The sequence below is a fragment of the Balaenoptera borealis genome (genome assembly GCF_965194805.1).
Source record: "Balaenoptera borealis genome assembly, chromosome: 1".
In the NCBI taxonomy this organism is placed as follows: Eukaryota; Metazoa; Chordata; class Mammalia; order Artiodactyla; family Balaenopteridae; genus Balaenoptera; species Balaenoptera borealis.
The window spans coordinates 111,226,739-111,251,560 of NC_138860.1; the positions used below are offsets into that span (position 1 = coordinate 111,226,739).

The 24,822-nt window shown below is 42.2% G+C and overlaps 1 protein-coding gene and 1 long non-coding RNA gene across 2 annotated transcripts in view; one reads left to right on the forward strand and one right to left on the reverse strand.

The window, feature by feature from the left end:
• The window catches only part of LOC309626450, a 32,252-nt gene extending 17,550 nt beyond the window's left edge, over positions 1–14,702 (forward strand). Inside the window, exon 2 of the long non-coding RNA XR_014243201.1 lies at positions 6,305–14,702. This is a non-coding gene — a long non-coding RNA (uncharacterized lncRNA). The remainder of the gene's footprint in view (positions 1–6,304) is intronic.
• Positions 1–24,149, reverse strand: part of LOC309626139 (uncharacterized protein) — a 65,084-nt gene extending 40,935 nt beyond the window's left edge. The window contains exon 1 of the transcript XR_014242975.1: positions 12,734–24,149. The gene's annotated coding sequence lies outside the window, so the exon portion shown is untranslated. The remainder of the gene's footprint in view (positions 1–12,733) is intronic.
• Positions 24,150–24,822: the final 673 nt, after the last annotated feature.

A 24,822-nucleotide genomic window follows, 5' to 3' on the forward strand; every position in this document is an offset into this window, starting at 1 on the left:
CCATCCCCAACCCCATGCCAATCACTGGAAAGAAGGAAGGGTGGAGGAGGGAGTCGGGCATCTGCTCTGACTCTTCCAGTTTGGAGTTCAAGAAATAGATATTTATCCAGGTCAAATCAAAAGAAGAGAGGTTTATTATACGAAGTGCACAGTAACCTTGGAAAAGAAACAGAATATTCAGGGAATGTTCTCAGCTACTCTTCTTCTGCTCTTCTACCTTTTACCATGTTTTTTCCCTCTGTTCAGTCTTATTTTTGCCTCCTGACTCTTGCTTTGGGTTTTACCTCACCCCCCCACCACCTTAACTTTGGATTCCAAGACCATGGACCCTGAGTGGTCCAAGCTTCATCTGCTTCTGAATGTGCCCCTTCTGGGTTCCACTCCTGGTGCTAACTTATCCTCTCGATATTTTTAGTTGAAACTTCTGGGTGAGCCCATCATCTTGAACTAGGTCACATCAGAGTTTGCTGGACAGACTATACATGACCCTGAGTCAACAGCCTGTCCTGGGCCATTTCCTGTGGCTGGAGGAGAGCGTTGGGGAGGGGCAAGAGAAAGAGAATCCTGTGTATCAGGTATGGCTAAGGTGGACCCTTTAGCAGAAGCCCCCAGTTGTCTAGTGTTTAATGTGAACAACTCCTTGGCTCTGGCTGAATAAGACAGCACCAGCTTTTGGCAGTCTGTATTGGATTGTAGGCAAGCATCCTAAGAAATTATTTCATTTGCATGAAATCTGTTTCACATCCAAGGGTACAGACATGGACAAACTGAAATGCTTTCAGTGTTCAGTGAATTGACCATCTTTGGGAAGGACCAAATCTAAGTGAGGCGCTAGTTTGGGCAGTTGCACAGAAGTAAAAGGCTTAGAGTGTCTCAGCTTTTGACGTATGAGTCCTGGTCCTGCTGGAAGGAACTTTCTAGCTCTACTTTGGATCCAAGGAACTTTGGAGAAATAAGAAGACCTCTGGGCCAGGGTCAAGGGAGAGAAACTGTCACAGCTAAGGGTCCAGCCAAAGGAGAGCACCATGTGCTGTGCCAGACAGCCGGGGTTCTCCCCACCCTGCCCCTCCCCTCATTCCCACATGCCACACACCCTCGTCAGATGACTTCATCCATTCTTAAAGGTAGGTCTGACCATTACAGTTTGTTCTTTTAGAAAAATCACGTTTGGGGGCTTTAAGTCCTAGCCTCCTTGTAGGAGTTACGCTCTCACGCTCCTCAGCCAGATCCCCACAAGGAAAGGAGAAAAACCCTTGTGCTTCATAAAAGAGAAAAACCTCCTGTGTTTCTCCTCTCAACACTCTGCTGTCAATACTTCACTTCTGACACTCAGAGCACTTCCCTTCTGGTCACTTCCCTTCCCCTGGTGTGTGCGTTTTTCCCCACACCAAGAAATTCTCAGACACCAGCTGGGTGTCCTACAGTTTACTCGGTTCTGACACTCTCTACCTGGAGATAGCGTCAGATCCCACAGGTTAAGGACTCAGTCCCCCACTTCAAATACCGATCGCAAGTCCGGACTGTTACCTGTGCTTGTGAACAATAGGCTATAAACCAGAGGTTCCCATGACCCCCTCCTCGGGTTCACTTAATTTGTTAGAGTGGCTCAGAGAACTCAGGAAAACAGTTTACTTACTGTTTACCCATTTATTAGAAAAGGATATTATAAAGGGTACAGATGAATATCCAGATGGAAGAGGTGCATAGAGCAAGGTATGTGGGAAAGGGGCGCAGAGCTTCCATGCCTTCTCTGGGTGCCCCACTCTCCCAGCACCTCCGTGCGTTCACCCCAGAAGCTCTCTGTGCCCCCATACGTTTGGGATTTTTATGGAAGCTTCATCACATAAGCATGACTGATAACTAACTCTATTTCCAGTCTCTCTCCCTTCTCTGGAGAATGAAGGGGTGGAGCTGAAAATTCCAAGCTTCTAACACATGGCTTGGTCTTTCTGGTCACCAGCCCCCATCCAGGAGCCCACCAAGAGTCACCTCATTAGAACAAAGATGCTCCTATCACCCAGGAAATTACAAGGGATTTAGGAGCTCCGTGTCAGGAACTGGGGTCAAAGGCCAAATATTAGATCAAAAGATGTTCCTAATGCTTTTCTCACTGAGGAAATTAAAAAGGTTTTAGGAGCTCTGTGCCAGGAACCCAGGACAGAAACCAATCTATATTTTTTCTATTATCTCACACTGTGCTTCTGACCACTGGCTGTAGATTGGAGGTTCCCATGGCCCCCTCTTTGGGTTCAATCATTTGCTAGAGCTGCTCACAAAACTCAGGAAAACAATTTACTTACTATATTAACAATGTATTATAAAAGGATACAACTCCAGAACAACCAGATGGAAGAGATGTATAGGACAAGTTGTGTGTGGGAAGGGGCCACGGAACTTCCATGCCCTCTCCAGGTGCACCACCCTCCCAGCACCTCCAGGCGTCCACAACAGGAAGTTCTCCAAACTACACCCTCTTGGGTTTTTAATGGAGGCTTCATTCCAAGGCACAATTGTTTAAATTATTAGCCACTGGCAATTAATTAACCTCCAGCCCCTTTCCCCTCCCTGGAAGTGGGAGGGGAGGAACTGAAAATTCCAACCCTCTAATAGTGTGGTTGGTTCTCTTAGCAACCAGCTCACATCTTGTGTTTATCTAGGGGCTTTCTGAAATTCGTCCCATTAACATAAACTCAGACGTGGTTGAAAGTAGTTTGTTATGAATAACAAAAGATATCAATTTCATGTTTTTACTCTGAAGCTATTTCAGGAACTGAGGACAAAAATCAAATAACAAAAGACACCAGCACTTCCCTGGTGGCACAGTGGTTAAGAATCTGCCTGCCAATGCAAGGGACACAGGTTCGAGCCCTGGCCCAGGAAGATCCCATATACCGCAGAGCAACTAAGCCCGTGTGCCGCAACTACTGAACATGCACTCTAGAGCCCATGAGCCACAACTCCTGAAGCCCGCGCGCCTAGAGCCCGTGCTCTGCAACAAGAGAAGCCACCGCAATGAGAAGCCCACACACCTCAACATAGAGTAACCCCCGCTCGCCACAACTAGAGAAAGCCTGCGTGCAGCAATGAAGACCCAACACAGCCAAAATAAATAAATAAATAAATTTATTAAAGGAAAAAAAAAAAGCTGTAAATCATTAGCACTCCAAAAACTACAAACACCTGATCGTGTTTGCCAGAGAAGCCATCATGGAAAATTTTGAAAAGTCTTAAAGGGCTTTCTCTCCACATAAATTGTAAATGCAGAAAGGGCGAAAGCATAAGTGGGGGAGGACTGAATGCAGAAAGAATTTGGCCGGTGAACTGAGATTCACTTTCCATATATCCTATTTTTAAAAAAGAGCTTGCTTCTTAATTAAATGAAATGTATAGAAAGGGTGCATATTATTAGTGTACAGGTTGACGACTTTTTACAAAGAACATGGCTGTGTAACTGGCACTCAGAACAAAGAAAACCAGATTATCACCAACTGCCCAGAAGACCCACTTAGACTTCTTTCCCAAAGGGCAATCCCAAACTGATTATTTTGCCTGTTTTTATGTTTTCTGTAAAAGGAAGCACATAGAGTTCCCCCTTTAGTATCTGTCTGCCTTCACTCACCCTCATGTTTGAGAGTCACCGTATTGATGCACCAGTGAGGGCTGTTCCTTCCAACCCCTGTAATGCACTCTTCACTGTGGGGAACATGCCCCAGATAATTCATTCTATTACTGATGGGTGTTTGGGCCATATAGTGTGAACCAATGGTTATTGTTTGGTTTGGGAAAGTTTTTAAAAATTAATCATGTATTTGAGAGAGACTAGTCAAGCTTTTTTTTTTTTTAAGATAGTCATTTTTAATTTATTTAACTTTTGGCTGCATTAGGTCTTTTTTTTTTTTTTTTAAAGAGTAACCTTTTTTTTAAAAATTTATTTATTTTTGGCTGTGTTGGGTCTTCATTTCTGTGCAAGGACTTTCTCCAGTTGCGGCGAGCGGGGGCCACTCTTCATCGCGGTGCGCGGGCCTCTCATTGTCGCGGCCTCTCCCGTTGCGGAGCACAGGCTCCAGACGCTCAGGCTCAGTAGTTGTGGCTCACGGGCCTAGCCGCTCCGCGGCATGTGGGGTCCTCCCGGACCAGGGCTCAAACCCACGTCCCCTGCATTGGCAGGTGGATTCTTAACCACTGCACCACCAGGGAAGTCCCAAGTCAAGATTTTTATGCCAACGTAGACAAAGAAAATGGAGGGGCCACTTCACTTGCTTAGATCTCTAGCTTTGTTCTGTTCTGCTTACCCCCTCCAACCGCCAGACCCAGGAGAAAAAAGTGAGTCATGCTTCTGAGAACATAACTGTTACAAGGAGGATGAGATTTGGAATCCCAGAAAATGAGGGGAGACCTTGGGTCTGTAGGAGTGGACATAGTAAGTTGCACATGTGTGTAAACTTCAGAGAAGCCCTCTGGTCACTGGAAAATCCTCTGCAAACATCTCAGAGCAGCTGGAATGCTTCACTCCACCCCAGGTTATTGTAACTTCAGTCTCCAGTGTGTCAACAAGTGAGGATATACTGCCACCTCCACCCTGTCGCTCCAAAACTCTCAAGAGAAAGTGAGATCATGAGATGCGTATTTGATTCAACAAGCAATGAGGCTTAATGAGACAGATTTACCTTTCTATTTTCAATATAACTATGGCCAAAACCTTCCCTAGCATACAGCTCATATCTTTCTCCCTTCTTCAAGAACACAGCAGTCACCCTGCTGGAGATCTCTTTTGGGAACTCGCTGTTCTCTGCTCATCACGTTTCCAGTAACTTGAGGTCAAGCTAGCTTATTTCCACACAGCTTCTGTCTATCTGGGCACAACGGTTTAATATATTCCTAAATACTTTAGTGAGGAAACTCTTAAAATTTTACTCTCTGATCATCAGTACGTAAATTCAAAGTGCCTTTGGGATCTAAAGAAAACAAGAGCGCTCGCTTGAAGGAGGGAGACTGGGAAAATACAAGGAAGTGTAGTGTTTAGATTCACTGGAAAGACTTTTAAAATATTTATATTAGTATCAAGAACTTATTTATGTTTCATTTCTTGGCAAGGCTTTGAAGAAATTATATGTATATCCTCAAAGATTTTAAGCATTATTTCACAAAGAATATGTTACTGTTTATAAACACAAATGTATGAGATGACTTCTGAAAGAATTAAGGCTTTTAATTGTATTTTTTCTTTTTCCTGCCTCTCTTTACTGCATACACCTTTTATACTTGTTTTTTTCCAAACTTTGTAAGCACTCCAGTGATGCATTGGTGGTTTCTAAAAGGACATCTGGAAGACAAATTAATGACTTCTCAGGTTGAGCAGGTACCTATTCCGTGGTTCAGGAGCTTCAGTCTCCTGATAAAGTCCATGGAGGGGCTTAAAGGACAAAAATAAGATGATAACTTTTTTTTCCCAGTTTTACTGAGAAATCATTGACATACATCACTGTATAAGTTTAAGGCATCCAGCATGACAGTTAGATTCACATATATTGTGAAATGATTACCACAATAGATTCTGCTAACAGTATCTTCTCATGTAGATACAATAAAAAGAAAAGAAAGAAGAAAAGAAAAAAAGGAAAAAAAAGTTTCTCCTTGTGATGAGAACTCTTAGAATTTACTCTCCTAACTTTCCTATATATCATACAGCAGTGTTAGCTATAGTCATCATGTTGTACATTACATCCCTAGTACTTAGTTATTTTGTAACTAGAGTTTGCACCTTGCCACCACCTTCTTCCAATTCCCCCTCCCTCCACCCTCTGCCTCTGGTAACCACAAGAGTCTGATCTCTTTTTCCATGGTTCTATGAGTTTGAGATCACATAGTACTTGACTTTCTCTGTCTGACTTACTGCACTTAGCATAATGCCCTCAAGGTCTATCCATGTTGCTGCAGATGGTAGGATTTCCTAATTTTTTTATGGCTGAATAATATTCCATTGTGTATATATACGTGCCACTACTTCTTTATCCCTTCATTCATCAATGGACACTTAGGTTGTTTGATGATAAGATTTAGAATAGTTATAATATTGAAAAGAATTCTAAAAATATAACAATAATTTATAATGTGCTGTGTGGACCCTGAAAACATAAAAGAAATAGAGAGTTCTCCTTCCTGCCCATGACTGTCAGTTCTTTAAGCCAACATCTTCTGTGCTTTTAACTTTTTGTGCCAGTCACTGTGTACTTTAATGCGTTTTCAAAATTAATCTTCACAATGACTCTATGAGGTAGATAATAGTATCTTCCCTATTTTACAGATGAGGAAACTGGGCTTAGAGAGGTTAGCACCTTGCAGAAGTTACGAGGTCATGAGTGACAGAGCTGGAACTTGAATCCCACCCTGGCCTGCAGCTTGAGCCTCCACCTCTGCTATGTCCACTGCCCTTGTACAAGTAAACTGCCCATGAAGACTGACATCGAGGCCAAATTAGACTGAACACAGAGGCACCACCATGCCCGGGAAAGTCAGAAACTTAAATTGCTAACTCCGAAGGTGAGGACAGCTTCCACTGAATTTATTGAAAATAATGAAATCTAGTTCTCTAACAACTTAGGGGACAATGTCAGTATTAAAATTTGGTTGTTGTTTTGTCTCTCTTTTTTAAGCAGGTGACATGAAGGGAATTCCATTTGGAAAACAAGGACTATTATGTCCATTGAATGTCTACTTTGTGCTGCTAGGTGCTAGGAATAGAGAAGTTAACAAAACTGGTTCCAACATCAAAACATATAAACATGGACTATTGCATCTGTGACACTGGGCAAATGATTGTTTTGCCTCTTAAGACTGCATTTACTATGAATACCTAGTCAATCTCCTTAGAAAATAATTCACAATGGACCCCTCTTTGTTTAAACTGCTAAAGTGAGTTCTTTCCTACCATTTGTGAGGTATTCATGAATAACACTATCAAATGACAGTATAAGAATGCAAATATTTTATTCCTTTAAAGGTTTATTTGCAAGTTTTCTGAGTGAACTATAGGATTAATTTTCTCCTGCAAAGTTTTCCCATATTTATGTAACTCTCTCCTCCCATCTTGCCAGGTAGAGAAGCCTTGAGGTAAAATCAAGATCAAAAATAGACTTTTCCTTAGGCAGGATCCACACTCCACTCCCAGTGAAACAGAATTCTAGAAGGTGAGAGCCAAAGTAGTAGAACTAACCATGTAGAACAGCTGATCCCATTTTTTCTTTAGAAAATGGAATTACTGATACTCTGAGAAGCTAAGTGGCTTGCCTATGGTCAGAAAGAAATAACTAATAAATCCAAGACTTAAACCCAGGCCATCTTTTTTTCTACAACCCTATAGTTCATGTCAAGTTCAATCCTATGGTCAGAAAAGCCCCTGGTGTGAGCTCTGACCCATCACTTTGCACAGTACTGGGAACAGGCAGATTCTTAGTGAAAGTTGGTTGAGTAAATACAGGTGGGGGGACTCCCAGCTTCTGGTCTAATCTCAGCTGCCTCCCCATTAGCCCTCTCCTGTGCTGCATCTCCCCTACCTTCTTGGACTAAATTACTCAACAATGTTAATACCATCTTGCCTGAGCAGCCATAGCAAGGACAGCAACCACAGAGATACACATATCACCTGGGCAGAGGTGGAGACCACTCAGAGCTATTTAACCAGCTCATTTACAAGGATATATTGACCCCTGGACATGCCACACAGATGCTGAAGCAAGAATGTTTCAGTAGTAGGGGTTGGTGGCAAATCCAGGGCATAGAGTATAGAGAGAAGTGAAAGAGAATCAGACCAAAGCACCCAAGAATGCAAAAGCTGGAGAAAATTGGTGACAACTGACTTGGTCACACAGCTGGTTGGTACCAGAGTGGGGATCTGAGCTCTGGCATTAAGATTAGTCTGGCAGCTTCACATGCTGCTGCTCTCCTAATAGACCAGAAGCCGTAGTGCCTAGTTTGTGAAGTGCTTACCGAGGGGTAAAGGATGGTACAGAAGTATAAAGGGCAAGGGACAAAAGAAGATGCATGTAATCAGTGAAAATGTTTATGGAGTGTTGGACCCTTGTTGTGGACTAAACTGTGTCCCTCTCAAATTCATATGTTGAAGCCCTAATCCTCAATGTGACTGTATTTGTAGACAAGGCCTTTAGGGAGATAATTAAGGTTAAATGAGGTCATCATTATGGGGCTCTAATCCAACAGGAACGGTGTCCTTATAAGAAGAGGAAGACACAACTGGAGCACGTGTGCACAAAGGAAAGGCCATGTGAGGACACAGCAAGAAGGTGGCCATCTGTAAGCCAAGGAGAGAGGCCTCAGGAGAAACCAGACCTGCTGGCACCTTGGTCTTAGACTTCAAACTTCCAGAGCTGTGAGAAAACAGACTTCTGTTGTTTAAGCCACCTAGTCTGTGGCAGTTTGTTATGGCAGCCCGAGCAAACTAATACAGCAAAGATGAACAACAGTGAGGGACTTCTGTGGACAAATTCTATCTCAGTCTCCTTCTGCTCCAGGCTTGCCTAGGCCCATGGAGGAGCTGGGAAACTGACACATGCAACTGAACCTTAACCAGGTATTTTCAAGTTAATCAGATCCATGCTGAAACAAACAAGTAAAAAGACATAAGTAATGATTCATCAGTAGAAAGCCATGAACAATTTACATTTTTTCTGTGGCTTATCTGTTTGTACATACTTTAATTGTCTTGTCTCCTTGGTGGTTTTACAAGAACAAATATTTGTCTCAGAAAACTCATTTCTTGAAAACTTAGAACAAATCTGAACTATTTGGGGCTTTAGATCATCAATGTTTAGAAAATAATAGTTTATGTCAAGAAAAGGATGGATTCCATTGGAAGAATCTGTAGGAGATGTCAGCAAAAATGGCAGAGAAAAGACCTCTGTAATAATCTTTTCTATAAAAGCAATGAGAACACTGGCAAAAAATTGTCAGAATCAACTTTTTTCAGAACTCTGGAAATTAATCAAAGACTTGTGGCAATCTGAGAAGAGTTTATTCAAGAAAAAGGCTGAATCTCAGAAAGAGCAGCAAGCTTTGTGACATTTTAACTTGCTCTGTTTCCCCTCCCCAACTTGACGGTAGCCTTAATAATCAACAGCCCACAAGCACAGTGGCAACCACTGGAGGGGGCAGAATGGGGCTGGAACTCCTTCAAAGCCCTATTCCCAGAGAACTGTTGTTATTTGATCTATCTGGAGGTTCTTGGAAGACCCCACTCACAAAGCTGTCTTTATTTAAATTGACTTGGAGCTTATTCATTATGAAAAGCCTTTCCCCAGAGGCATTAGTTGAAAACATTATAGCTGTCTAAGGTGGCAAATAACATTTGGGTCAGACAGTAGACTAACCAAAAAGCCTAAAAGAAAAATCTGGGGAATGAGATGTTTGAAAAGCTTTGGCATGTTCCTGGGAACCTAGAATGCTACATGCATGCCCAGGGCTGTGCACATGCTCAGAAAAGACCCAAGAAGACCCAGGCTGACCTTGAGGCTCTGCATAAGCAGGAAGTGAAAGCTAAGACAGAGTTGGAATCTTCCTGTTTGAATGTTGAAGGTGTGCCCCAGAGACTCACACAGAGCTCTTCAGCAAAGACTGTGAGACATACCAGTCCAAAGAATTTAATCACGTTTCTGTTCAATCATTAACTGACCATGAAATTAAATGACCAGAAACTTTAGTAGCCACACAAGACAAAGTATACAGAATTAAACTACAGAATTATTTCAGAAAAGTCACTAAACAAATCAGCAACAACAATAAATGCTGAGAGGGGAGAGAATGATTTCTAGTTACCACATTATATTTTTTAATGTCCAATTTTCAACATAAAAATTATGAAACATGCAAAGAAACAAGAAAAGATGGCCATACTTAGGGGGAAAAAAAACAGTCAATAGAAACTGTCCCTGAGGAAGCCCAGATGCTAGACTTACTGGACAAAGGCTTTAAATGGGCTATTTTAAATATGTTCAAAAAACTAAAACATAACTATATAATACATATAAAAGACAGTATAACTGTGTTTTTTGTTTTTAACTATTTTTTCCTATTTGACATAAAAGACAACTGCATAAAACAATAACTATAAATTTGTGCCTACAAGCATACCATGTATAAAGATGTGATTTGTATGATAATAACAGCAAAGGAGGTGGAAGAGAATGGAGCTATATAGGAGCAAATTTTTGTATACTTTTAATATTAAGTTGTTATTCAAACTAGATTGTTATAAGTTAAGATGATAATTGTAACCCCCAAGTCAACCATTAAGAGAATAACTTTTGAAAAATCTGTGGTACGGATGATTAAATCCAGCAAAGCCTCACTAGTATATACAAAACAGTGGTTAAATCGGTATGAATTAGTGAAATCACTAAAGAAAGGAAATTCTTCATTGAGGACATCATTTTATTAATTTCTCAATACACAGTAACTAGAAGAGCATACAAGGTATTCTTTCATTCACTTTAAATTGAGAGTCTTTTATGTGTCAGGCACCGTTTGATGCTGCAAAATAGAGGCTTAGCTGAATCTGTCTTAATGAAGGGCTTCTTCATGGACCCATAACTTCTAGCAATATGTCTATTTCTTTTCTTTTAATTTCCTAATGACTCGGGTCTCCCTTGATAGTCTCTCTCATTAACCATCTTCAGATCTAATCTAATCTATTTATTCACTCAGCAAATATGTGTTGAGCTCCTGCTATGTGCCATCCATTGGCGATACAGTGGTGAACAAGGCATATGGAGTTCTTGCCCTACGGGCCTCAGGGAACTTGCATGTACTGTCATGTTGTGCAGTATATATAATGTAACGGCAGCGGGTGAATGTGCTAGGAAGAAAGACAAAACCCGGGTATAGTGAGGGGGTGTTTTTAGATAAGGTGATCAGGAAAGAAGGTGACATATGAACAGAGACCTTAATGCAAAGATCTGGAGAAGGAGAGTTTTAGGAAGAGGGAACGACTGCAAAATCTGAGGCGGGAATGAGCTATGCCTGTGAGGATTAGGAAGGAGGCAGGTGTGAGTGGAGTCTCTTCTTTTGACATGTGTCTTGGATTCAACCTGCCCTCTGCACCTTCTACCACAACCCAGTCCTTAGCTGAAGCACTCACATCTAAGTCACCCTGAAAATCTTTTCACTGTTCTTGCCCCAAGTCTGCGTCCCTACACAATTCATCCTAAACTCCACTACCAGAAAATTTTCCAGAACACTTTCCTCTTGTCACCTCACAGTCAAGGAGCTCCAGTGACCTCCTACTGCAGCCGAGCCCTCAGCTCCTCCACAGCATTTACTGGTTTACAACTATGTGCTGGACACTTTTCTAGGCACCGTGGCTACACCAATGCACCATGAAGACCAGCTTCTTGCTCTCATAGGGCTTAACGTTCCCGAAGGATAAGGCAGACACTAGACAAATAGCAAGATAATTTCGGATGTGAGTAAGTGCCAAGAAGAAAACAGAGAAATGGTGATAGAGGGGGTGACCTGAGGAGGTCTGAGGTGGTCTGGAAAATCTGGGGCTGGGGTCAGTTCCAAGAGTGGGAAGATCAGGTGCCGAGGCCCTAACATGGGGCTCTGCAGGGGCTGACCTCCATGCCACCTCCTTGGGGAAGTCTCCCCAGCATACCAGGGAAACGAGCCACCTCTCCTCTGAGTGACTAAAGCAGCGTCCAGTCTTCTGTCCAGTGCTTCTCAGATGGACAAGTTTGTCTCCCTTCTGCAGACCACAAGTCCATCGAGCACAAGAACCCTACCTAATTCTTACCAGGCCACATGGAGTACTGTGAGTCACTGATGACCACCTGGGGAACTGAACTGAATCAAGCCCGGTGTCCTAATCTGGCAGGTGGAGTCACGGAGTGTCGAGGTCTAATCCAACATTAACTCACATTCCCAGATCTTGTTAGGCCAGTATCCTGTCTGCTCCTGCCCTCTCTGGGTAAAACCTGGCAAAGTTTACAAATTTTAACAAATCAATATTACGGGAATATAAATTTCTGGAACACAATTTATTGTTTGCCTAGTTAGATAATTCTCTCAAGAATGAACATGCTTTACCTGCTGGATTGATTTAGTCAACTCTTTCAAAAATCGTTTAAACTTTTGAAATTGATATTGACAACAGTGACTTGTGGAAAATGCTTTATCTTGACTTAGTAGTTTTGTTTAAAGATGTTTACTGAAAGACTATCACTGATCTATTCATTGAATTAATATTATTAATAATATTTTTAAGCACTTCTATGTGTTAGGTATGGTACCTATTCCTGGGTATACAAGGGTGAATAAAATATACACATTCTGTTGCCCTTATAGAGTTTACAATCTTGTCAGGAACACAGGTTAGGAAACAAGAAAAGAGACAAATAAATGTATAATTACGGCTTGTGATGCATACCATTAAAGAAACAAACAGCATACAGGACAGAGAATAACAGGGAGAATTTTGCATAGTGTGGTCAGGGAGCACCTTACCTTTAATTGTTGACTCAGCTGTGCAGAAAAAGGGATGGATCTCACAGCTTTTATTAAATTCTAAATAATTTTCTTAATTCTGACAGGTAGTTTCCAATGTCCTGTGGCCATTATACTTTTATACATTCTTTTTAAAAAGATGCTTTAGCTTTGCCCTACAACTAATCACCACTCACTGCGTGTTTATAGTATGTTATCATTGTAAAGTATGAATACTCACCAAGGAGACGATGCTCTGTTCTTCATGTCCCTGAAGCATATTCTTTACCATTCATTTAAGCTGCATAGAGTGACAGTGTGTTTCCTAATGACATCCATCCCTCTGAGTAGTTCTAAGCATGCAGACTGCTGTGGGCTCACGGTGGTCAAACTCCACAGCCATACAGAAGAAGCCCTTTAGGTCACACAGTTCACCTGGTTAGAATATGGTGTCTGTGGAACATCTGGGGGACATTCAGGTTGGAGCTCGGTGACCACGTCAGTCCCATGGCCACAGGCTTCATTCCATCCTTGACCAGTGACTTCGCAGCCCTGTGCTATGGGTCCTGTGGGGACCACAGGATAGTGCAGATTAATTAGAGCAGATACTTCCTGACCTCATGGAGTTAATACAGGAGGGTGCTTATGAGTCCAATTAAATGGTTCCTTCTGAAGCAGCTCCCCTGATCTTCTCAGGAGGAGGAAAAGGAAACACAGGAGCATGAGAAGCACGAAGCAGCCATGGATAGCTGTGTCTGTGCACGCCCAGCCCAGACAGAAATTATTGTGAATTCCAGCAACCAAAGAACAAATGTGGCGCATCCCTCCCTGCATTCCTGAAGGGAATGTGGAAATACTAAGAAAGAGAAGGACACTCAGATAGTCACAGAACAGGGCTTCTTTGACAAGATTACTGAGCTGGTTTTAAGCAATTTGAGGTGCTATGAACAGGAGCCACCAGCGAAGAAATACGTCTAGGGTTGTTGGACGACTATCAATTTGTGGTTCATCAAATAAAAACAAAGTGTTTCTAATCCAGGTCTGTAACAGGCGAGGAATGACAAGAAGAGCAATCAGGGAGTTGGGCAGAGACCCCTGCGTGGTGCTGAGTGACCCAGCTGTGCGGCCATTGCATTTCTCTTCAAATGGGTTCCCAGTTGGGGGAAACACTCACTTGGTTCTAAGACTAAACTCAAATAAGGACCTTAGATATAAATCTATCATTGGTATGAGAGCCTATAATTCCCATAAGCATTTCTCACCAAGGTTGGATTCTTCCCTTTATTCATTCACCAAAATTAGTTGAGCACCTACTATGTGCCAGGTACTATTGTTGCTTTGTCTTCAGTGCCTCCTAAGGTAACAAAGGCAGTCTCTGCCCTCACAGAGCTCACATTCTAGTGGGGTGGGGCGGGGGAGACAGAAAATAGACTAATAAGCAAGTGCTATGAAAAGCAATAAAGCAGGTAATAAGGGGGTGAGGGTGCAGGGTGATAAGAAGGGGGCCTTCAGAGAAACCCTTTTTAAGGGCTATTATACAGAGAGGTCAAGAAAGGCCCTTCTGATAAGTGACATTTGTATAGAAATTACAGGGTAAACCCTGGGAAGATGTAGGGGAGAGGATTCCTGGCAGAACAGGAGAAGAAAGCACGAAGTCCCTGGGGCAAGGCGTGTTCTTGGCGCAGTCAAGGAACAGCAAGAAAGCCGTGTGGCTGAGCAAAGGAGGGAGAGAATGGTAGGAAATGTGATCCGAGATGTAGGCAGGGGCCGGATCATGGGCGGCCACGAAAAGCCTGGGATGGGAGCCGTGGAAAGGTTTTGAGCAGAGAAGTGATGGTATCTAATTCAGATTTTAAAGGGGTCACTCTGGCTGTGTGTGCAAAACAGAGAGGAAGCAGGAATAGCCCAGGGAGGAGACAAAGGTGGTAGATCATTAGCACGTTATTAACATGAGATTCCCCATCGATACCAGGAAGCCCAGGTCAAGGTGAGTTAAGAATGAGTTCCTTGAGTCACATTTCAAAACTGTAGAATTTCAGTGAATCAGAAAGTCAGTGGGATGCAATAGTCTTATATAGTAGCCACTAGCCACATGTGTATACTGACAACTTGAAATACAGCTAGTCTGAATTGAGATGTTCTATGAGTATAAATCACACTGAGTTTCAAAAACCTGGTACCAAAAAAAAAAAGAAAAGAAAAAAGAAAAACCCCAAAACCAGAATGTGAAACATCTCATTAAAAAATTTTATACTATACTAATTACATATTGAAATGATAATGTTTTGAATATACTGAGTTAAATAAAACATACTCTTTTCTTTTTCTCTCCTCAGAATCTTTATTATATAATAGCATGCATGCCACATGTTAGCCTTTTATTAGATATTGTATTGTTATAGGGCCCAGTACCCTGTTAGCCACAGACTGTAAATGCTTGATCTTGGATTGAAAGGAAGGTCATGAGTGCCAAGCTGCTGGCAAGTTGCTCTCAGAATTATCAAGTTCATCTTAATATGGTCGTTCATAGACCTGCAACATGTAGACAAGTTGTGATAAAAAGAATAATGGGCTTCTCTTCTCAAATGAGATAATTTAGCAAAGTAATGACAAAGGAAAGTAATCTCACTTATATTAGGACCACATTTTCCAAATAAAGTCAAAGGCTTTGGTTACAGGCTCTTCCTTTTTTCCCCTGCTACCTCTGGCCCCAAGGCCTGCAAATCACTTTCCTTGTGACAGAGTTCAGTCCTGAATATCCCCTATTGTTGATGGATGTAAACATGACTTGCCTTAGGGCTCATGGAATCCAGATATTAGGACTAAAGTTTATCTCCTCAACTGGGAGGAAGCAAGTCCTCCCCAGACTTGGAAAAATCTACTCTGGAAATTAACTTCACCTATTTCTTTTTACTTTTTAAAATGGAGCTACTAGAAATTTTAAAATTAAAATTTGTGGCTCACATTATATTTCTATTGGACATCACTGCTGTTAGAAACTGAATTATACAAAGAAATCCTTTGTGATTTAAGACTTGAACACTTTTTTAAAATGTGTTGTCCATTTTCTGGTTTTATGCAAAGTTATGCAAAGTATAGCTAATGTAACTGGATTTACTTTAATTAATGGGGTGAGTGTGTCAGTGATTCTGCATCACCAAAGCTTTGTTCTAAACACCTCTCAGTGGCCCCGTTGTCCGGAAGATGGTAAAATGGCCCTTCCACACTGGCTTTGCCCTTGGAGGGGAGACTGGCCTGGGGTCCTCAGCTTCACAGGTTCAGAACACAAACTTGATAGGTTTTCTGGCTGAGATCCTAGGGACACATTTCTCAAGAGTTGATATGACAACAGTGACTTTCCAGAAGGACAGGCTTTTCTGGGCCATTCTATCTGGCTTCTTGCTAATTTATCTTTTCACCTCCCAAAGGTATCTGTGTCATGGGTTGGGCCCCAGAGCCAGGTGGGGCAATGCAAGCCACAGTGTGGATCCACTGCACCGGGGCCAAGGGGTTCTAAAGACGAATGGCTTTACACAAGCGAGGCTGTGGCATGGGAATGGGGTGGGCAGACCTCGCAGAGACGGCCACTAATGTGAGCTCACCTCAGGCTGCATCTCTCCCAATCCTACCATGACTTTCCAACATCTCATTTCCCAGGAGTGATCAAGCTCTAGAGGAACAAGTCAAACTGTTCAGCTTCTCTAGAGGTGGCCACACACACTCAGAAAACAACTTACCGATTTATAGGAAGAAACAAATCGTCAGGAATCAGAATATTTGGGTCAGAGAATCACTTAGCTCTGCTCTCTGTGGGAGAGAGTGCTCAGGAGAGCAAATCCATCAGTATTTGGAGGTTGCTTAGTAGGCAAAGACTATGAATAGGGGAGATAGAAGGGTGTCCCGAACATTTGGAAAAGGAAGAAATGGGTACCCTCTGAAAGGTTAAACCGCAAAGCCAAATCACCCAGTGGGTCAGAGAAGTGCCATTTCTATTGCTTAGCTTGGAGTGAATATTCTAGAAATATTTGTGGTCTGCATGCATGTCCAGTCTAAGAGTTAGTGAGACAGAATGAGTCCCAGGGCAGAGCAAGGTTTGACTGAAGTATTAACATACTTCATGGAGGAATGAGTTAATCACCCACAGAAGCACAGAAATAGGGGGAGTTTCAGAAACAAACTTTGGCTGTGCCCATTGGTACCATCCCAAGAGAACAGAGGGTGAACTTACTGGAGGTGGACTGAAGGTCAATGAGGACATAGAGTCCCCAGCCGTGGAGGAGGACCCATCCAGCTGTCAGAGCCCGGACCATCCAACACCTGAGTCCTAGAACTATGTTCCCAGGTTCTGAATCCAGGATCACTAAGCTGATAATTTCACATCCTGTGCAGCTTTTCACTGGGGGAGACCATGCTGGTGAGCTCACTTTGATCATCTAGTCTGCCCAAGAGTTCTACTTTTCTATCCCGGTAAGTTAATTGGATTTATGGTTGGAGATAGCAGCATTTTGAAGCATAGAATTCATTCACATAATGAAGCACTTAAATGAATTGTGTCTCCAAGTCCACAAGACTTACTCAAGCGACAGATTCAGTAGGTCCAGCTACTGCAGCCTTCCTACTGAGATTCCTGTGTGTTACTGAATTCCACTGCCTTCCAATATAGTCTTCAGCAGCGAGTACAAAGAATCACGTTCCAGTCTGGCTAGATGACCAACTTGGAATCTGAGAGTCCAATCAGCTGACCACAGCCTCACACTTTGGACAGTTGTGTGGACCATAGGTGTAGAGAAGAGAAAGACACTAAGCTGAATGTTTACTTACCCAAAGACGGCTCTTGGATGTTTTTTTAAATGTAAGTCTCTATTATCAGCATTTTGATGTACAAAAATATAAAACCAGCATTGTGGTTTATTCACACATGCTGTATGATCAGGCCACTCAGGATGGCTGTTCTCTTGTTCTCTGTACATCCTCTGCTCGACCAGTGCCTGCTTCACTTATGCCCCACTCACGTGACTGACCTTCCTGCATACTGACCCCCGGCCCCAGCTACTGATTGTTTTTGTAATCAGTATTTCATATAACTTTAAAAAACTTATTATTTCTAAATTTATTTTATCTTTATTGAAGTATAGTTGATTTACAGTGTTGGGTTAGCTTCAGGTGTACAGCATGTTCTAGCTTTAGATCAGAATTCTCCACTATGCTTATCAAATGGGTGGTGAGAGGCGTGCCCCTCTGCTGGTTTCCCTGGTAACCGATGAGCCAATCGGTCATCAATTCCCCCTATAACTGGTAACCATCCCTTCCCCGAAGGCTGCCTCCCAGTCTGCCGCACACGATGGGGTGTTGCTCCAGGACCTTGCTTTCAGACGTGTAAGCTCCCCCATCCTTTAAACCACTGATGTCTCTGTCACTGATCCTGGGCTCTTTCTTCGGTCTTGAAGCTGGGCAAGTACAAACCTTGTAGGCCTGTGAGGTGCAGCCCAACATGTGCGTTCCAGAAATATTTATTGAACATCTGCTATGTTTCAAGCCCTGTTTTAAGTGCTGGGACATATGTTAGTGGAAAAAACACACAGAGATATCTATTCTCAAGGAAGTTACAGTCCAAAAGTGTGCGTAGGAAAGAGATGATTGTCTTTTAAGATGTCTCTTAATAAATGTAAGTTTTAAAAATTATGTAGTATTTTGGAAAGAGATAAGTGTTAGTTTAAATTTTTAAATGACAACAGAGTAGGGTAAGGAGAATCAAGGTCCTTGACGGACAGATTGCAGAACTAAAAAGGCTGGATTGAGTGCTGTCCGGCTTATTTCCATTTTGAGCCCAGGCCCAATGAGAGTGAACAGGTGACCACATATGTTCTTTAAGGCTAATTTGCAAAACCTGAAGACCAGGGAAGAAAGCTGAAAAGAGAAGCTAAGTATATTAATCACATCTATTCTAAATAAGGGCAATTTCCCATGGGCCCTCATTGTATTCTCATTAGGAGCTGCTTTGGGACCAGTCCCCACATACATGCTGCTTGTTGAACTACTGTTACAGAGTCAGAAGTACTTTATCCATTATTTATCCATTTGCATTCTGGCAGACCAGCAACTCCTCACACCTTTCGCCCACACTTTCCCACCCTCCCTTCTCAAAGGATAAGAAGGGGAAAGGCTCATTTCAGCTGTTGAAAAAGTCCCTTGACCACCTCCCATGGCTAAAGCCCCTCTTTGATGAGGGTTGAAGTTCTGTGCCTCTTAATCTCAGAACATCTCAGTCCTTATATCTGTGGTAGCTCATTGATAAAGCTGTGCTCCAGATTCTTTCCTAACCATGCTTTTCAAATCTATGCAAATCAGCACTTAATCGTGTGGTTTGAGATGAAGGATTCCTCTTCTCCCACATTTCCCATTCATCTTCGTGGGTTTGCTTTTTAGAAGATCATAATGTGAGCTGACTGGCTTACATTTTCCCTTTTAAGAAGTAAAAGCAATGGCTAAAAACATTGAAGAGTTATTAAATAAAATTAAGTGAATGCTATAGCTTGCCCAATCCCCCAAACAGCAGAAATCAGTTCCTTTCGAGGGAACTCAAAACAAAAGCATAACCCTGACATGATGCTTTAGAGTTTGGTTCAAGCTTGATCAAACATATACTACCTCTCATAGTGGAAAACACCTGTCTAGTCCCTCAAGGTCAGACACTCAGGACCTGTATTCCTGTCAACACCATCCAATATTTATCAGACCTGAGCTCAGAGCTATGCAAAGTTAAACATTCCTGATCACTTCATTTTTATATCTTACTTGCAAAGACTAAGCAATCAAATGTGTTTAATAAACAGGCAAGATGAATAAATACAGAAAAGAAATAAACTAAGGAGGCTGACATTTTAGTAGAAACAGTTATTGTATTCCTTGAAAGGTCTTAGGTTCTGGGTCACCACTGAGCATATCAGGAAATAGATGGGAGCAGGCTTTGGGTTCTCAACAGACCTTACAAAACATGAGTTACCTCATATGCTGTGTTGCTGGGAAAGGAGAAGAGGCAGCTCTCAGTAGACAAGACTTGTAAATGCTGGCTGAGGCCTTAAGGCAGGTCTTTTCTCTGAGGTAACCACCTAATGTAAAGCCTAGTGTAGAACTTTCTTCTCTCCACTTGACATTAGAAAAAAATGAGGTTTAAAGAAGTTAAGTAATTTTCTCAAACTTACACAGCTCGGGAGATGCAAAGCTGTGATTCAAACCCAGTTGTATCTGTTGCCAAAGGCTATGCTCTTCCCAATAAGCCTCATCAGCCCAAACTTGCAGCCCTGAGTCATCTTCCAGGTCCCTTGAGATATGTACCCTGAACCTAGCTCTGGGTGCACACAGGTGGTGCTACTATATCCTGGGGGCAGGACTGCCTCGCTGGGTCCATGGAGGAGGGGAAGCCGACAGTGGGCACACCAGCCAAAGTGGGGACGGGGGCGTGGTGAGAAATACCCCAGCTTCTCCCTTCTTCTTGCCCTCTGATCTTCTACCAATTCCTCCCAACGACTGAATTTAGCAGCTAGAAGGCAAGGGAGCCTGGGAAATATACTTCCCTACCTTAAAGGGCTGCACAGAGAAGGACCAATCTTGAATCTAAGCGCAAATATGCACTGTGCAAAAATCAACAACGTGGTGGTAAATAAGCTGCAAATATGGCAAGGGGCGGGTTGGGATGGGGAAAGGAGAGGCTGAAAGTTCCACTGTAGCCACTGATTAAAGAGGAGTAGGTGGCACACAAAGACTTTCTTCTTCTCATCCCTAGCCAAAGTGATTATCAAATACTTTAAAGCATTTTTAGGAAAGTGAGGAAGAGAGTCATAATGGGCTAAAATCCAGGAAGCATAAGCTCCAAGGAAGTATTGAAGAACAATGCATGCTTGGTTTGCAAAATAGAAGATTTAGAAGCAGAACAGAACTAAATTCTTGTGGATACAACTCATTATAATAAAGCTGGTCTAGAAGGATGGAGACTAAAAGCAGCCGCTGACTGAGGAGGAGTTCCCAAATCAGGACAGAGTCAGCCCTGGCTCCACAGAGGGTGGAAAGATATACGTCAGGACCCCAATGTGTCTCGCTCCAGGATTGCAGAGGGCACTTCCCCGGCTGCCATTATGCAAGGCCTTCCCATCTTTCGGGTGAGTAACCATCATTTAGTCATTCATTCCACAGAAATTTATTGAACCCCTGCAATGTACCAGGCACTATCCTAAGCACCGCAGAGAAAAAAGCAGACAAATAATAGAAGCGCCCCAACCCTCAATGGGAGCCAGATCAATATAGTCCGCCCCATCGGGAGGAGAGGGAGGGAGGGGTGTTCCGGGCAGGGTGTGATCAGAGAGGACCCTCCATCCCTACTTCCTGGGTTACTCCTAGTCCTGGTAGACACATTTATGGCAGTTAAACATGCAACAGGGACACATCTGTGTCATTAATAGAGATACTACTATAAAGAACAATATTTCCTCCTGGGTTCTAGTTTATTCAGTTTAATTCAACAGACGTTTATTGTGTGCCAATTCTACGTCTAGAACTGGAGCTACAGAGACAAACATTTTCTTCCAAAAGCATCGCTCCTGCCCTCAGCAGAGTAGGAATGGCAAATCCATGCCGTTTCAATCCAGAAATTGCTGCCAGAGACCTGAGTCCTCTGCAGGTTCATGCAGAGGGTGCGAAGTGATTTCCCCACCAGCTCAGAATGGTGGTGATACTGGTCAGTGCAACGTGAAGCTGACCTGTGCCGGCTCTGCAGCCCTCCAGTCACTACGTCTGAGGGCTGATTTTCAAGAAGAGAAAGCCTTTTTGACTTTGCCTCATAAAAAGAAGTTCAGCGCTCTCTTCGGCAGCACATACAGTAAAATAAGAGAGATACAGAGAAGATTAGCATGGCCACTATGTAAGAATAACGTGCAAATTCAAACAAAGCGTTTCATAGTTTTGTAAATAGGTGGAGCACAGAGGATTTTTAGGGCAGTGAAATACTCTGTATGATACCATAATAATGGATACATGGCATTATACACTTGTCCAATCCCATAGAATGTACACCATCAGGAGAGCACCATAATGTAAAGTATGGACTCTGGGTGATAATGCCACTGTGGCTTCATCTACTGTAACAAATGTCCACTCTGGTGGGGCATGTTGATCACAGTGGAAGCTGGGAGTGGGGGCTTATGGGAAATCTCTGTACCTTCTGCTCAATTTTGCTGTGAACCTAAAACTGCTCTTTAAAAAAAGTCTTAATTAAAAAAAAAAAAAGGACTAAAAACAAACAAAAAAAGAAGGTCAGGCAGCTGAGTAAACTCCCTGGAACAGCCAGCCAGACAGAGACAGACAGGCTCCTGAACTGCTCTGCAGGGGCCTGAGGAAGTTGGAACAGTTGCACGGTGGGGGAGGAGGGGAGCCTCCTAGGCCAGCTCTGTCTCCCCATCTGGCAGGGGCAGGGAGTGCAGACCAGTGTATTGTAGTCTCATTCTCTCCTCTTACACTAATGCTTTGCAAAAAGCACCTAAGTAATTTAACTTAGTCCAATCTTATCATTTACTTTTTGATTTATTAATAATTAAGGGAAAATATATCTGAACAAATTTCTTTTTTTTTTTTTTTAGAATGTGCACACATTATCTATATTCTCTGCATTCCTGGTTTTCAAATCACTGGTACATTTTATTTTATTTTAATAAATTTATTTATTCATTTATTTATTTATTTACCTCCGGCCACGCTGGGTCTTCGCCATGGTGTGCGGGTCTCCCACGGCAGCGGCCTCCCCCATTGCGGAGCATGGGCTCCAGGCGCATGGGCCCCAGCAGCCGTGGCTCGCGGGCTCCAGAGCACAGGCTCAGTAGTTGTGGTGCACAGGGCCCAGCTGCTCCGCAGCGTGTGGGATCTTCCCGGACCAGGGCTCGAACCCATGTCCCCTGCATTGGCAGGCGGATTCTTAACCACTGCACCACCAGGGAAGTCACTAAGCAAATTTCTTACATTGTAACTCTTTTTTTTTTACACATTTATAAATCTTTTTTTTTTTTTTAACATGTTCCTCTGTAGTTTTGATTTGCATTTCTCTAATGATTAGTGATGTTGAGCATCCTTTCATGTGTTTGTTGGCCATCTGTATATTTTCTTTGGAGAAATGTCTGTTTAGGTCTTCTGCCCATTTTTGGATTGGGTTGTTTGTTCTTTTGATACTGAGCTGCATGAGCTGCTTGTATATTTTGGAGATTAATCCTTTGTCAGTTGCTTCGTTTGCAAATATTTTCTCCCATTCTGAGGATTGTCTTTTCGTCTTGTTTATGGTTTCCTTTGCTATGCAAAAGCTTTTAAGTTTCATTAGGTCCCATTTGTTTATCTTTGTTTTTATTTCCATTACTCAAGGAGGTGGGTCAAAAAGGATCTTGCTGTGATTTATGTCAAAGAGTGTTCTTCCTATGTTTTCCTCTACGAGTTTTATCGTTTCTGGCCTTACATTTAGGTTTAATCCATTTTGAGTTTATTTTTGTGTATGGTGTTAGGAAGTGTTCTAATTTCATGCTTTTACATGTAGCTGTCCAGTTTTCCCAGCACAACTTATTGAAGAGGCTGTCTTTTCTCCATTGTATATTCTTGTCTCCTTTATCAAAGATAAGGTGGCCATATGTGCATGGGTTTCTCTCTGGGCTTTCTATCCTGTTCCACTGATCTATATTTCTGCTTTTGTGCCAGTACCATACTGTCTTGTTTACTGTAACTTTGTAGTATAGTCTGAAGTCAGGGAACCTGATTCCTCCAGCTACGTTTTTCTTTCTCAAGATTGCTTTGGCTGTTAGAGGTCTTTTGTGTTTCCATACAAATCATGAAATTTTTTGTTCTAGTTCTGTGAAAAATGCCAGTGGTAGTTTGATAGGGATTGCATTGAATCTGTAGATTGCTTTGGGTAGTAGAGTCATTTTCACAATGTTGATTCTTCCAATCCAAGAGCATGGTATATCTCTCCACCTGTTTGTATCATCTTTAATTTCTTTCATCAGTGTCTCATAGTTTTCTGCATACAGGTCTTTTGTCTCCTTAGGTAGGTTTATTCCTAGGTATTTTATTCTTTTTGTTGCAATGGTAAATGAGAGTGTTTCCTTAATTTCTCTTTCAGATTTTTCATCATTAGTGTGTAGGAATGCAGGAGATTTCTGTGCATTAATTTTGTATCCTGCTACTCTACCAAATTCATTGATTAGCTCTAGTAGTCTTCTGGTAGCATCTTTAGGTTTCTCTGTGTATAATATGTCATCTGCAAACAGTGACAGTTTTACTTCTTCTTTTCCAATTTGGATTCCTTTTATTTCTTTTTCTTCTCTGATTGCTGTGGCGAAAAGTTCCAAAACTATGTTGAATAATAGCAGTGAAAGCGGGCAACTTTGTCTTGTTCCTGATCTTAGTGGAAATGGTTTCAGTTTTTCACCATTGAGGATGATGTTGGCTGTGGGTTTGTCATATATGGCCTTTATTATGTTGAGGTAGGTTCCCTCTATGCCTACTTTCTAGAGAGTTTTTATCATAAATGGGTGTTGAATTTTGTCAAAAGATTTTTCTGCATCTATTGAGATTATCATATGGTTTTTAATCCTTCAGTTTGTTAGTATGGTGTATCACATTGATTGATTTGCGTATATATATATTTTTTTAAACATCTTTATTGAAGTATAATTGCCTTACAATGGTGTGTTAGCTCCTGCTTTATAACAAAGTTAATCAGTTATACATATACAATATGTTCCCATATCTCTTCCCTCTTGCATCTCCCTCCCTCCCACCCTCCCCATCCCACCCCTCTAGGTGGTCACAAAGCACCGAGCTGATCTCCCTGTGCTATGCGGCTGCTTCCCACTAGCTATCTATTTCACATTTGGTAGTGTATATATGTCCATGACACTCTCTCACCCTGTCACATCTCACCCCACCCCCTCCCCATATCCTCAAGTCCATTCTCTAGTAGGTCTGTGTCTTTATTCCCGTCTTGCCACTAGGTTCTTCATGGCTTTTTTTCCCCTTAGATTCCGTATATATGTGTTAGCATACTGTATTTGTTTTTCTCTTTCTGACTTACTTCACTCTGTATGACAGACTCTAATTCCATCCACCTCATTACAAATACCTCCATTTCATTTCTTTTTATGGCTGAGTAATATTCCATTGTATATATGTGCCACATCTTCTTTATCCATTCATCTGTCGATGGACATTTAGGTTGCTTCCATGTCCTGGCTATTGTAAATAGAGCTGCAATGAACATTTTGGTACATGACTCTTTTTGAACTATGGTTTTCTCAGGGTATA